We start from the raw sequence: 13,628 nt of genomic DNA, 5'->3' as shown, positions 1-13,628 counted from the left end.
GAGAAATCAAAAGTCATACGTTTCCCAAAAGGCAGTGATAACCACTATTAAGATTTTGATAATATACTCTTCTAGTTTTCAGGACTACATACACCTTTTGTTATAATTGCAATTATACTCTATTTACTTTTAAGTCTTTACTTACTTAATATATATTATTAGCATTTTCCTATATTCTTATGTACTATTCAATGTAATTTTAATAGTTCCCTTGATTTCCATTTTATGGAGGAGCCATATTATATTTAATTAATGCCTCCATGCAATGTTTTTTGATAATGAATAATGCTGAAAGGAATATTCTTAATTAGAACTATTTTGTGCATCTCTATTTCCTAAGGATAAATTCCTAGAAGAGGAATTGCTTACTGGTTCAAAGGGTCTATTTTTTGAGACACGTCTCTCATAGTTCCAAATTATCTTCCCCACAGCTAAGTCAAAAAATGCCCAATTCCCAACAACACTGGATATGATATTATCATTTTTAATTTCTGCTACTGTGTTAAATGGATAACAATTCCTTGTTTTCATTTCACATTTTAACTATTAGTAAGGAGAGACCCTTTTACACATTTTTCTGGCCACTTATTTATTTTGTTATATGAACTGTCTACTCCCATTCTTTGCTCACTTCTCAATCAAGGAAAGGCTAATTTTTTAAAATACTTTTTGAAAAAAAGAGTAAGTCCACAACCCCCCAGAATGACCCCATTCCCCACATCTCAGCATCACCTCCACTGGAGCGTTAATTCTAACGTCCAATGTAGAGCCTTCTCCTATGGTTTAAACCCATTTCCTCCCATCCCAGCTTCAGTGGGAACGCTGCTCTCTCTTTCATCTAACACCGTGACCTTTCTTTGTCACCTGTCAGCTTCTCCTCCTGGGGATGAATAATTCCTCTTCATTTTTGCCTGATCTAGTGTAACTTACGAAGTCAAAGTATCGGCCTCCTCCCTCTCCCTGGTGCGGCTGTCTTCCTGCAGGCCCTTGCCATTTCTCAGCTGGACAGCAGCAAATTACTTCTGAACTGGCCTCTTGGGCCGAGGCATGACCCCCTCCCCTTTGAGCCCCTCTCAAACCTCACCTCCACTCTTCATTTCACAACTGCTGGACCATTTTTCCTAGATGCAAATGTGAGCATGTCATTTCCTGCCTGACGCTTTTCTGCCCTTCCATGAGGCAGCAGCCCCTCTCTACCTGGTGGGCACCCACAAGCCTAGCTCCCCTTGCTCCCAAAACATGCCTCGTATGAGCAGATTCAGGAACATCCATGTCTCACCAACACACTGTGCCGATCATGCGCTAGATGGAGTCTTGCCACCGTGGCTCCCTCCTCCCCACCCTCCTCCCATCTACCTGATGGTACCTATTCAAGCCTCAGGTCCCACTCAGGTGTTCCTTGCTCCCAGAGGTTCCTCTGCCCACCCCAAATAAGGAGAATCATGATGTACCCTGCACCCAGATGTAATCTATCCACTTGATACATCTGACTATATTCCAGCAAGGTCTGTGGCATCGGAATCGAGGGCAGGGGCTGGATGTGGTGGTATGGGCTTGTAATCTCCGAGCTTTGGGAGCTGAGGTGGGAGGCTTGCTTGAGGCCAGGAGTTTGAGACTACAGTGAACCATAATTGCACCACTGCACTCCAGCCTGGGCAACAGAATGAGACCCTGAAGATGGAAAGGGAAAGGGAAGGAAAGGAAAAAGAGAAGGAAGAAGGAAAGGGAAGGAAGAAGGTAAGGGAAAGAAGAAGAGAAGGAATGGAAAAGAAGGGAAGGAAAGGGAAGAGAAGGGAAGAAAAGGAAGAAGGGAAGGAAAGGAAGAAAGAAACTGAGGACAGAGTGGTGATCTCAGTGGAACATCACAGTGAGTGGAATGGATGTATGTGGGCACTGGGTTGGCAACCCTGCCTGGCGTATCCCTCGGGTTCTCTCCATGGGCCACATGGGTTGCTCTTCCCTCTGCAGATGAGCACTGCGGTCCTGGGTTTCCCCCCTTTCTGGGCTGACCGACTGCTCCTCTCGCGTCTGCATCTTCCCAAGCTTGAGTCTGTCTCACGCCCTGGGCAGCCTGCCTGGCCCACCCAGCCCCTGGCATTCCCTGGGCCCTCTGCCCCTGAGGCGTCTCCATGCCTTGTCTCAGCCACTCTGGAAGGACACCCTGCCCTGCTACCTGAGGGGTTGATGGTCTTGCTGGACCAGTTCCTGCAGGAGAAGGACCCTCTAGTGCCTACCCATGCTGGACACAAAGGCCCAGGATGCCTTTGTTAGCACAGGGACGCCCTGGCCAGCCAGGGGCATGGGAGGGCTGTGCCCTCCCCACAGGACACTCGCTGCCAACCCTGCACTGTCCTTTTGATGCCTGGCTGAGCATTAACTTGGTTGCTTTCTTCTTTCTTCTCAGGGCTATATACAGGATGGATGTATTCTGTGGTGCTCAGTTCACCACTTTATCTTGCTTCCTACTTGGCTCAAACCAACACAAAGCAAAGGCCTCCACAGTTGGCCATGGTCTCATTCTCAAAACTGAGGCTCCCTGACTTCACTGCCAGCCAGCCTTTGGGTTCAGAGCTAAGCCACCCCTCCACTGGGCCACCACGCCACCCTCCCTGAATGCCCTCACATAGTATGTTTCATTTTGTTTCGTAAGGTAACAGGTGATGTGTCTTACCCAGAGTGATCCATGCTGCGGGCCTGTCTTATTTCACGTATCCAAGGAGGAGTTTGCAGAGAAATTTAAAGTCTCTCTTCCCATTGTAAGATTGAGATTAAGTATCTCACTGCTTCTGTGTCTCTCCTCTCATCCTCTTCTGGCCTACCCATCCCCTCCTCTCAGGTCCGGTTTCTAGAACGCATTCCTGCCACCCTGGCCTCGCAGCCACACTCAGGAGCCCCCACAGGGATGGCTCAGCAGCCCCTCCCAGCCACTCAACCAGAACTAAAGAGTCATCAGAATCAACAGAGAAGCTGGTGGCATGCACGGTGTTAGTAACAGGCACTCAATAAATATTGCTTAACTGCAGGTGTCCCTGTCTTTGCCATTTGGTTACAGAGAAATTAGGAGCCTAGAGAAAGCAAATGGTCTATTCAATTTGAAAATGAGAAGAAAATGAGCTACAAAGCAAATAACACTGACTTGGGAGATGGAGAACCAGGATTCTTGTCCTCGCTGTGCTGTCAGCTCACTGTGTGACAATGCCAAGGCCTGTTACCTCTCTGGGCGTTATTTGCCACATCTAGAAGTGAAAGATTAGGCTTGGTGAAAGATTCCCACACAATAGACAGGATCTGCCAGTCCAGGTGGCAGCTGGCACAAGGCAGGGCAGGGGTCTCCAGGCTCGGGGGAGCACCCCAGGTAGGCTGCACTCCTTTCTCCTTCATCCCAGGGACTCTGGTTTTCGGCCACTTCAATAGCCCCAGAGGGAAGGTGAGACTCTGGAGACACAGGTCAGGATTCTCATCAGCATAGGGCACAGATGCCTGGACATGATGGCCCTTGACTTTCCCTCCTCACAGATCCACAGCTTCTCCCCCAGCTAAAAGCCCTGCTTATCCATTTCCTAAAGATCACCACAGAGGCTCAACAACCTTCCCTTTTTAACATCTCTTGCTGATGGAAAATTCTTCCTCATACCTAATCTAAGTCCATCTGCTGCAATTTCTGTCTATTTTCTCTAGTTCAATCCTTGCTGGAGATGGAGAACAGCTGGTCGCCATCCTCCATATAACATCCCCTCCTAAACCAAAATCAGTTATTACATCAGCCCTCATCCTGTGTTTCTTCTGGTACAACATCCACAGCTCCTACGAGCTGCCCTCGTGGGTTCCAGCTCTGAAAGCATCGCTGATCACTACGGCCCGTATGGGAGGATGCTTTGCAAGCTCCGATGCCTTCCAGAGCTGTAGCATCTGCAGTGGGACATAGGGCTCCGTGGCAAAATCAAGAGAGAAGGTTGGAGCAGAACGGAGCCTGTGAGAACTTAGTCCTGACCTCTGGTTCAATATCTGAAAGAAACGAAAGTCAGAACGGGCACATAAGCACATGCCCAAGGTCAACTCTGAGGCATCTAGCTCAAGTACCAGAGCCCAGATGGTAACATCACCATGCCCTGGGACACTGCAGCATGTTTTCAGCACCAGTCAGAGCAGGACCAGCCAGACCGCCGTTCCCCACTCTGCTCCGTGTCCAAACTCGGTCTGCCTAATCCCACTAGCACGTGCCCGGAAATTGACTATGTACATCTTTTTTCTTTCCAACTTTTTAATTCTCAGTCCAGGGGGTACGTGTGGAGGTTGTTATAATGGATAAATCACACGTCGTGGGGTTTTGGTGTACAGATAGATTATTTCATCACCTTCATAATACGCATAGTCCCTGATAGGCAGGCTTTTGATTCTCACCCTCCTCCTGCCCTCCACCCTCAAGTAGGCCCCGGTGCCTATTGTTCCCCTCTTCGTGTCCGTGTCCATGTGTACTCAGTGATTAGCTCCCCCTTACAAGTGAGGACATATGCACATCTTTGATTTCCTTTAAGAACTTAAATGCCTCTGAAGTGGTAACACTATTAACTGCTCACACCTTAGTATGAATGAGTAGATTTGATCCTTTCTAACTATTAATAGATGTAGGGGAACAAAGAAACTGAGCGCACAGCAGACAAATTTCCCTGCGTGCTAATGTTTCCAAGGTCAGCTCTGTGCACGGGGCTGCAGCGGGCGCTGGCCTCAGGGCAGTGGCACAGCAAGCGCTTGCACCTGGCGGGACTCCCTGGGTGCCAGACAGCACTGTGCTCAGAAGCATCTGCCCTGTCTGCCTCACGCAGGTCTGCAGGTCTGCTGCACTGCCCCAGGTGCCCTGGGGAGGTCTGCATAGAACCGAACTGGGGGAAAGGATTACCTCATTGCTCCCCCAGGGAAGGCTCCCTGGAATCCCACAATTCCTGAAGTCCCCTGGTTAACCCTTTCGGGAGTGAGGTGTGCAAGGCATCTACAAGTAGATCTCCACCCTGGGGTACCCTGAAATGACATGAAGGAAGAAACAAAAAGGAACCAGGAAAGAGTGGTACCCGTACATGTCAGATTGAGCAAGATTACTCAGGTACCTGCTTCAGTGTGAAATAGCTCCCAACGGGGAAGGGAGGGAGGGGCATGGGAAGGAGTGTGAGTCGGATGAACTATTCACTCATAATTTTGGCTACGAAATTTTCCTGAATGAAAGATGAAGAGGGAAAATAACAGAGTGTGGTGAATACATTTCAGGGCCTAGGTTTCAAAACAGCATTTACCCCACCTTGAATACACAGAAATACTGTGCTCCAGCCTCTCCAACTTTCTGAGATGTTCCAGAGGGTTTCAGATCTCCAGACACACCTTCCCCTAGGACAGGTAGGAAATTCACACATCCACAGAAAAAAACAAGGTAAAAGTGTTTCCCAGAACAACTAACACAATAGATGTACTTATGAAGATTTCCCCAAAACCACAAAATTAAATTTTAAAGTAGAAGGCAGAAAGGCTCTTCTCTGATAAAAATTTTAACATGTTTTCAATCTTATTTCAGGGGACAATTTTCTTTAAGAGAAAAATCAGCATAAAAATGACAAGATCCAAGTAGGTTGGCAAAAAGATTACTTACTGTTTATGATGAAAAGGGGTAACAGAAGGCTGATGGGGATGGAGGGACAAAGGAGTAAGGAGAGGACTTTTATTTGCCAGGTAACTCACGTGGGGCTTGGAAAAGCAGAAAGACATAACCCCTCCCCACCACAGTGGTTAAGAGAGATCCACTATGGCCAACTGAGAAGAGGAGAAAACACTGGGTCTGTGGATGGTGCTTACCCAGGGTCCTGGCTAAAGCCATCATGTTTGATGAAATGACAAGTAACACATTTAATTTCCTGAGCATCCATGGGTCCTTGCACACACAAACAGGCGCGCAGATTCACAAGGAGCTAATCAGTCTAACACCAGCAATTAGATTCTCCAAACTGGATGGTAGCGGAGGCGCTGGGTCCCGGGTTTCACACCTCACCCCAACCAAGGTGAAGCTGTGAGGATGTTTTGCACTTTGTCAAATATTTTTCAGCTCCTAGGATCCTTTTTTTGGTCTAAAGTTGTTATTTTAATGATCTGTGTTCCGAATGAAGAAATACAAGAAAGAGGAATGAGGGGGAGGCAGAGGGAAGGAAAGCGAGCGCTCCAGCGTGTCCCATTTGTACTTTCCAAGGCCCCCTCCACCCCCTCCCCCACACTGCCTCTTCCCTCTGTGCATGAGTCACTCTTCAGGAGCTGTTTCAATTGCCTTACTTTTAATGTTTCCTATCACGATAGAAATCCAACAGATCGGCATCAATTAAAGGGAACCCCCCGTTTTGCAATCCTCAAACTCAAAGCATTTTCCAGTTTCCTTACTGCCTTCATGAAAACCAAGATGCTCTCATGTAAGATTCCCCCCCTGTGCCGGGGGCTGTTTCTTCTAGGCTCCCTGGGGGCCTCGTGCCCTAGAGAAGCCACAGAGGATGAGGTCCACGACTAACCATGCCCACCAGCTGGGAAAAGTTTGGATTCCACTCCAGGTCCCCCAAATACAAAGAGATTATAATTGGCAGGGCTGCAAATTTGTTGTGCTTACTGTCAGATCCGATGTGCAGAGGAGAAAGCTGATGGTATTTTGACCAAAAAAAAGAAAAAGGCAGGGATTTTTTTAACCATTGTGAGTAGAACTTCAATAATCACAGTTCCCATCCAAAATAGCTGCCTACAGGAGGTGGAGGAGAATCTGTTGTGGCGGTTAAAGAAAATAAGAATTAAAAAGTGAAAGGGATTTGTGGAGCTGGAGAATCAAGACTTATCTGCATCTCTGCTGAAAGGTGCCCTGAGGAAGAGGTGTCACTAGAGAATCCCACCCACAACATTCACTCTTGTTGGACTGGGAATCGAACTCCCCAGCTGCAGGTTTAACAGAAATCAAAGAGAAGAAAATCACCTGAACCCTTCAACACCCCTGAGACTTGGAAGATCAGCCCCAGGCTATCAGCTTCAGAGTATCCCTCAGGTAGGCAGCGCACCTGGTGAAGTGCAGCAGGCACACAAGCAGAAGCTGCCATCGCAGAAGAGGAAGGAAGTTCAAGACCAAGCACATTACCTGCTTCCCCATGGGGACCCTGCTTCCTAGTGGCTCACCTCCCTAATACCTCCCTTTGACAGAAGCCAAAGGTGGGGGAGGCGAGGGGGGGAGAAGGGAGTTTCCCAAGGGTCTCAGAGCAAGAGAGGCCCCTGAGGTCTCTCGATTTAGAACGCTCAAGGGTGCTTCTGGGCTGAATCAGCTGCCTGCCAGGGTGAGCTGTTTTACTTGAAGAGCAGTTAGCAGAGGCAGTGTGGATGGTTTCTTCAGCACCACCTCTGCCACAAATGCACCTGTGCACCAAAACAACCTGCGCACCTACATGGAGCCAGCCCCTCCACCAGCCTCCACCTCCCAGAGCTGCGGGGATACTCAGGGCCAGGCACCCCTTCTGGGGACAAGGGTGTAAGTTCACCCGGGACCAAATCGAACTCTATCCCATTTTTTTTTTCAGGACACCCCAAGCCTGGAAAGTCTTCCAGAGTTTTCAGGAGGTAAGTGATTATGTGATTTCTTTTCCTCTGAGAACTGTTTTGCTGGTGTGTCACCAAGTTGCCATGCAGGTGTCCACCAGGCCAAACAGAACAGCCCTCCCACCCCCCACCCCCACCCCAGGGAATGTCTCCTTCCACCAAATAAAATGAACTGAGACAGGGCAGGGGGCAGAAGTTTGAGGAAGGACTCCAGTTGAAGGTCACAATAGTTTGGGGCAGACAGATCAAGGTAATACGAAGGGGACAGACCCTATAGCGGAAAACACAAACCACCAATCACGTTTCTCGGAACCAGCCTACCCAGGATGGGTGCACCAGGAAACAGCACATCCTGGGATTCAACTTCTTTCACCCAGCACCCCCGAATCTCCACCCCAGCCCTGCAGACACCCTACCCGAAGAGCAGACCTATTTAGATAGACCTGAGCGCAGCTAATTAGGAGTAGTAAACAAGCCCATTTCCTGCCAGCGCAGAAGTTTTCCAAATTGTCCGCTTGTTTTCCTCCCAACAAAAGACAGCGATTTCCCACCTTTGTCACATTTCCTCCCAGAAACTTTTCTTTCTGCAATCCCTCCACCTAAGCTAAACTGCAAAGCCACTGGGAATGGAGACGCAGGCGCTGCACCCCCGGGACGCAGGCACAGGTACCTTTTCCGCGAAGCAGAGGGGCCGGCGCCCAGAGGCCAGCTGCCCTGCCGAGCAGTGGAGCGAAGCTGTGGGCTGGAGCTCGCTGAGGATTACGCGTCCCTGTCTCTGCGACCAGACCTTTCGGCGGCGCGGACCAACTGTGCTAGCGATGCACTTAGCAATTATCTGCTGGCGCCGACGCCCCGCCCTCTGCTCTTGCGATTGGCTCTCCAGTCCCGGGCAGGACTGCATTGGTTTCAGCCGACCTCACTCATTGCTTTGGCTCCTACTATTATCTAAGCCATCAAAGGAAATAATTCCATGTTTCATTGACAACCTGTAAGGCTCTCCTCCAGTCCAAGGTGGGGGCAGGACCGGGAGGCCAGTGGAGGGAGGGGAGAGGAGTAGGAAAAGGTTGGGGAGCGTGGTGGGGAGGAGGAGGTGGAGGGGAGAGGAAAAGAACGAGAAGGTGCGGGGAGTAGGAGGGCAGGAGAGAGGGAGAAAGAGAGAGAGAGAGATGGAGCTATCAAGCAATCAGATTCTTGCTCCAGCGTTTTAACTTCCACAAAGCAGAGCCCATAGCAACAATTTTCTGGCCTTATTTTTCCCCCTAACTGGTAAATGTTGCTGAGGGCAGAGAGAATGATAACCGTGGGGTGTCTGCCGGCGTGAGACAGGCTCTGGAAAGCCGAGCAAGGCTGAGGGCTGAAGGAATGGAGTAACGCTTTTCACAGGGCCATCCTGGAGGGCATGTGAAGGTCATTGTAGATTGCTTGGGGAGCATGGTAGGTGCATACCTGGAGTTTATCTACCAGTTCTTGATCTCACAGCCCCCCTCAGCCCCCAAACTGAGGAAACAATTTTCCTTTGCACCCTATCCAAAGAGTCTCAGAAGAGCTATTCTTAAAGTCCATAAAACTCTGGAGTTTCTCACTGTTCTCACTGGAAGGTCCAGACAATGGGGTGTTCCAGAGTTAATGATTCTGCTGGGACCCTCACTTTGGTTTATTCTGACATGGCTTAAATTAATCACTTAGACTTTCATCAACAACCTAAGTACGTGAGGAGAGAACATGTCCATCGAAGGGTGGGAACAGCTTAAACACCTTTCCTTGTTCACCAAGAAATCATAAAGTCTCACCCTAGTTAAAATGGCTTTTATCCAAAAGACAGGTAATAAGGAATGCTGGCGAGGATGTGAAGAAAAGGGAACGCTTCTACGTTGCTAGTGAGAATGTGAATTAATACAGCCACTATGGAGAACAGTACGGGGGTTTCTCAGAAAACTAAATATAGAGCTACCATATGATCAACAATCTCACTGCTAGCTATATACCCCCAAAAAAGAAATCAGTATCTTGAAGAGATACCTGCACTCCCATGTTTATTGCAGCACTATTCTCAATAGCCAAGATCTGAAAGCAACCTAAATGTCCATCAACAGACAAATTAGATGAAGAAAATGTGGTACACATACACAATGGAGTACTATTCAGCCATAAAAAAGAATGAGATCCTGTCATTTACAACAACAGGGAGGGAATTGGAGGGAATTCTGTGAAATGAAATAAAACAGGCACGGAAAGACAAATTTCACATGTTCTTATTCATTTGTGGGAGCTAAAAATTAAAACAATTGAACCCATGGACATGGAGAATAGAATGATGGTTACCAGAGTCTAGGAAGGGGCGGGGGGAATGGTTGCTAGCTACAAAAATAGAGTTAGATAGAATGAATGAGATGTACTATTTGATAGCACAACAGGGTTATTACAGTCAACAGAACATATTGTACATTTAAAAATAACTGAAAGACTACAACTGGATTGTTTGTAACAAAAATAAATGATAAATGCTTGAGGTGCCGGATACCCCACTTACCCTGATGTGATTATTACACATTGCATGCCTCTATCAAAATATCTCATGTACCCCATAAGTATATATACCCACTATGTACCCATAAAAATTAAAAATTTTAAAAATTTTAAAAGAAATCATAAAGCACACATTTTGACCTTCCTCTCTCCTTTATGTATTTGTTACCATATGGAAAAGACATTACGTGGCAACTAAATTTTCTTAACTACGTAAAATATTTATTATTAAGGTTTCTAAACTAAAAGAGCTTTTATAGACCAATAAGTAAAAGACCGATAACCCAATTCACAAATGGCAAAGGACAAAATGGACTGAATTTTTTAAGAGAGAATTATAAAAGTGTCGTTTAAAGAAAGCTTTTAGAATATCAAATTTCAGATGAACTAGAAACTAACCCTTCAGGCTTCTCCTCCTGGGATCCCCATGTCTTTGATGAGACTATATTTCCAGTCCTGCCCTGGCCTCCCCTGAGGCCTTGAATAACTGTAGTCCTTATCAGTCCTTATTTGCTGCGTCTTCTGCAGCAAATGGCAGGCACCCCACCGCCTTGTATGGTGGCTTTCTATTTCATGCGCACATTCCTGGCTTCCCTAAATACATTTGAAGCCCTGTAAGGACAGAGATGGTATCATGCATATCTTTATCACTCCACAGATAGCACCTAGCACTCAATAAGTGGGCTGACTACTAAAACCCATTTCAAAGCATCCAGAGTGCACAGCCCTGAGCCTCATGCGATCCTCATTCCACTGCGATTACTCTCCCAGCTGAGCAGAGTGCAGAGGGGGCCCGCTCTGGAGTCCAGGAGATAAATTCAGGACTTACCACTTTGAAGTGTGGCAGCTCCGGAGCCACTCGAAGCTCTCAGTACCTCTGTGTTCTCTACGGAAAATGAGGCAGGTGAAGACCCAGCGCCTTCCTTCTCCCTCAAGCATTTGAAGGAAATGGAAGGATGTAGGATGCGCATTTTACTTGTGAGGCATAACTTCAAAAAACGAAGTCCTTTCCATAATGGCTTTCCAAATATCAGCATGGGTAGAGGAGAGTAACCCTATATTAGGAATTTGAAACTAGGGCAAGGGATGGAGCAAAATAGTTGTTTTCTATTTCATTCATTTGTCTAGGTGAAATTCACATGAAGGCACAATAATGAAGCTAAACTTAACTATACATTTGAAATTGACACTGTCCTAGAAAATCTGGTGTGTTCGGTCATGGTGTAAAAACCATAAATAACGTTTTTGTTGTTTAAGCAGTATGATTTTTATTTTCAAGTGAAAGTAGGCTTCAGCTCTGTGCCTTCATACTGTCTCTTTGTGCTCCCCCCACCCAGGAAAATAAGAGAAATAAACTAAATTATAAGAACTCTCTTGAGTACCTATCAAAGGTTCAGTTGTCCCTGAAGGAAAAGGAAAACATTTCAAGTGATTTTCTAAAATGCTTTGTCTGAAACAGCACGTCCTTACATGTACTTTTTGCCTTTTGAAGATGAGAGAGAGAGAAAGAGAGCAAGCTGCAAACAGTTGTTTATGTCAGTGTCTTTTAAACTGCCTGGTCATAAAATATTCTCTTTGAGAGAAGGATGCTCCCTTTGTGTCCCATAGATCAACCGCTTAATTCTGAGAGTTGGAGAATGAATATTAAGTATGCAGATTCCACTGGTACTTGCATTTGTATTAAATATCAGCTCCATACAATTTAAATTCACTGGGGTATGAAATGTACCAAATTCCATTTTGTGGACCGTACTCGGCAAAGCAGTCCATTTTGATTTAACAGTTTCGGGATGTTAATCGTCGGAGAGGCTTTTGGGGGTTCCTGTTCCATTTTGAAGAATTAGGGAAAGAATGTGGGTTTCTTGGTTAAAACACAAATTAGACAGCAGCCACCAGAGCCACTATCTTTCTTGTGGATAACCACTTGCTACAACAAATTACCATGACCTACAGTGGGAGGGCTGGAGGAATCTTGCATGTACTTGTCCATTCATACCATTTTCTCAGTTATCATTTATTTATGCCAAATTCTGTTCCTAAAAGGGAGAAAAGGAGAATACATCTAGGCAATGCCAAGAAGGAGGGAAATGTGTGAAAACAAGAGGAAAAAAAAAAAGAGGGTGACTTTCAACACTGCATCTTTGCTGAGCCATACAATACAATTTCAGTGAAAATATAACATGAGCAGGATTTCTTGAACCTAGCATTGGAAGAATGAAAGGTTTTTCAGAAAACTTCTCCAAACACAGGTTCCTAAGTGGAGAAACTTAGAGGAACATTTTCACAGCTTTCTATTCTAGCCCATAGCTATTGGGAAATCAAACTCCCTCCCCCTCCACCCCCACCTCCACTCCCACCTCCACTCCCACTCCCACCATGAAAATCAAACCTGTGGAGCCAGTGACATTTCAACAAAGCATAAGAGGAGTTTGTGGCTGCCAGGAGGGTGTCAGTCACCGTGAACCATTCTTAATGATTTCATTAATTACTAATGAGTCTTTGGAAAGTTGGTATTAGAATATTCAGGCTTCGTGTGGTTTGAAAACAGTAAGGATATTTTATTATTTAACGTACCCTGATGAATAAAGCAGGTGATCTTGTTTCTTCAAATCACAATCGTATTTATTATGATTTGTAATAAATCCAGAGTTGTAAATAAAGTGAAAAAGAGAAAGAAGAAGACAGAGACAGAAACAGACACAGACGGAGAGATAGAGAGAGATTTGCAAAGTTAGATTGCCCACCTAAATTCTGTTTTGCTTCAGTTAAATTCTTCATAAGAACTATGGAGCTGAAAGCTGTCATGAAATATTGTCCAGCGATGCAACAACTGACAGGAATAGGGGAGCTGAATTAAGAAGGTCAGCTTGCCTTCTGTGAAGATGGCAGATCACATGTAGGGTGAAGCACCCTTCTAGAATAAAAGTCTGCACACATGGAGACAGCTGTTGGACCCCTGCCAGCCAGGACCCATTTTCTAACATAGACGCTTTCTTGAAAGAAACCATCGAACATGTGTTTACAACACCTGCCACACACCATTTCCTCATTTATAAAGCAGAGTGATCACTGTTTCTAGGGCCGTTTGAGAGAATGATGGCAAATAAACCTACAAAGGAAGACGCAGATGTCCTCACCCTTGATGTTAAGCCTAGTGACAACAGCAGCAGTGTCTTAGCATGGGTCACTATTCATGTGATGCATAGCCACTTGGCTGTCCTAGGCCAGATGTCACATCTGCTCTTGGGGTAGGACCTGAAGATGCTCAGAGGGGCAGGAAGGCTGCTCAGAGCATAGGGGCATAGCCGCAAGCGATGGCGTTTCCCTTCCTGTTGCCTAAGGAAATTCTCAAACTGTTCCACTGATTTATGCTGCTCTGGAAGAAAGGACCTTCAAATATGAAGGTGTCATCCAAGTGACCCACCACAAGCCAGAATTTCTTCAAATGTGCAGGCTTTATGATTCAAATCATGCGGCTTTTGTATTCTACTCCAAAATGTATCAAC

The 13,628-nt window shown here is 46.3% G+C and overlaps 1 protein-coding gene across 2 annotated transcripts in view; it reads right to left on the bottom strand.

Moving 5' to 3' along the window:
* The window catches only part of ZMAT4 (zinc finger matrin-type 4), a 367,024-nt gene extending 358,617 nt beyond the window's left edge, over positions 1 to 8,407 (bottom strand). For both annotated transcript variants that reach the window (XM_032288123.1, XM_032288124.1), the window contains exon 1: positions 8,267 to 8,407. The gene's annotated coding sequence lies outside the window, so the exon portion shown is untranslated. The remainder of the gene's footprint in view (positions 1 to 8,266) is intronic.
* Between the last annotated feature and the right edge of the window lie 5,221 nt (positions 8,408 to 13,628).

The sequence above is a fragment of the Sapajus apella genome, unplaced genomic scaffold, assembly GCF_009761245.1.
Source record: "Sapajus apella isolate SASKATOON/1434 unplaced genomic scaffold, GSC_monkey_1.0 scaffold21, whole genome shotgun sequence".
Taxonomy (NCBI): domain Eukaryota; kingdom Metazoa; phylum Chordata; class Mammalia; order Primates; family Cebidae; genus Sapajus; species Sapajus apella.
Note: the sequence above shows the minus strand (reverse complement) of the source record. Positions and strands in the feature narration are given on the sequence as shown.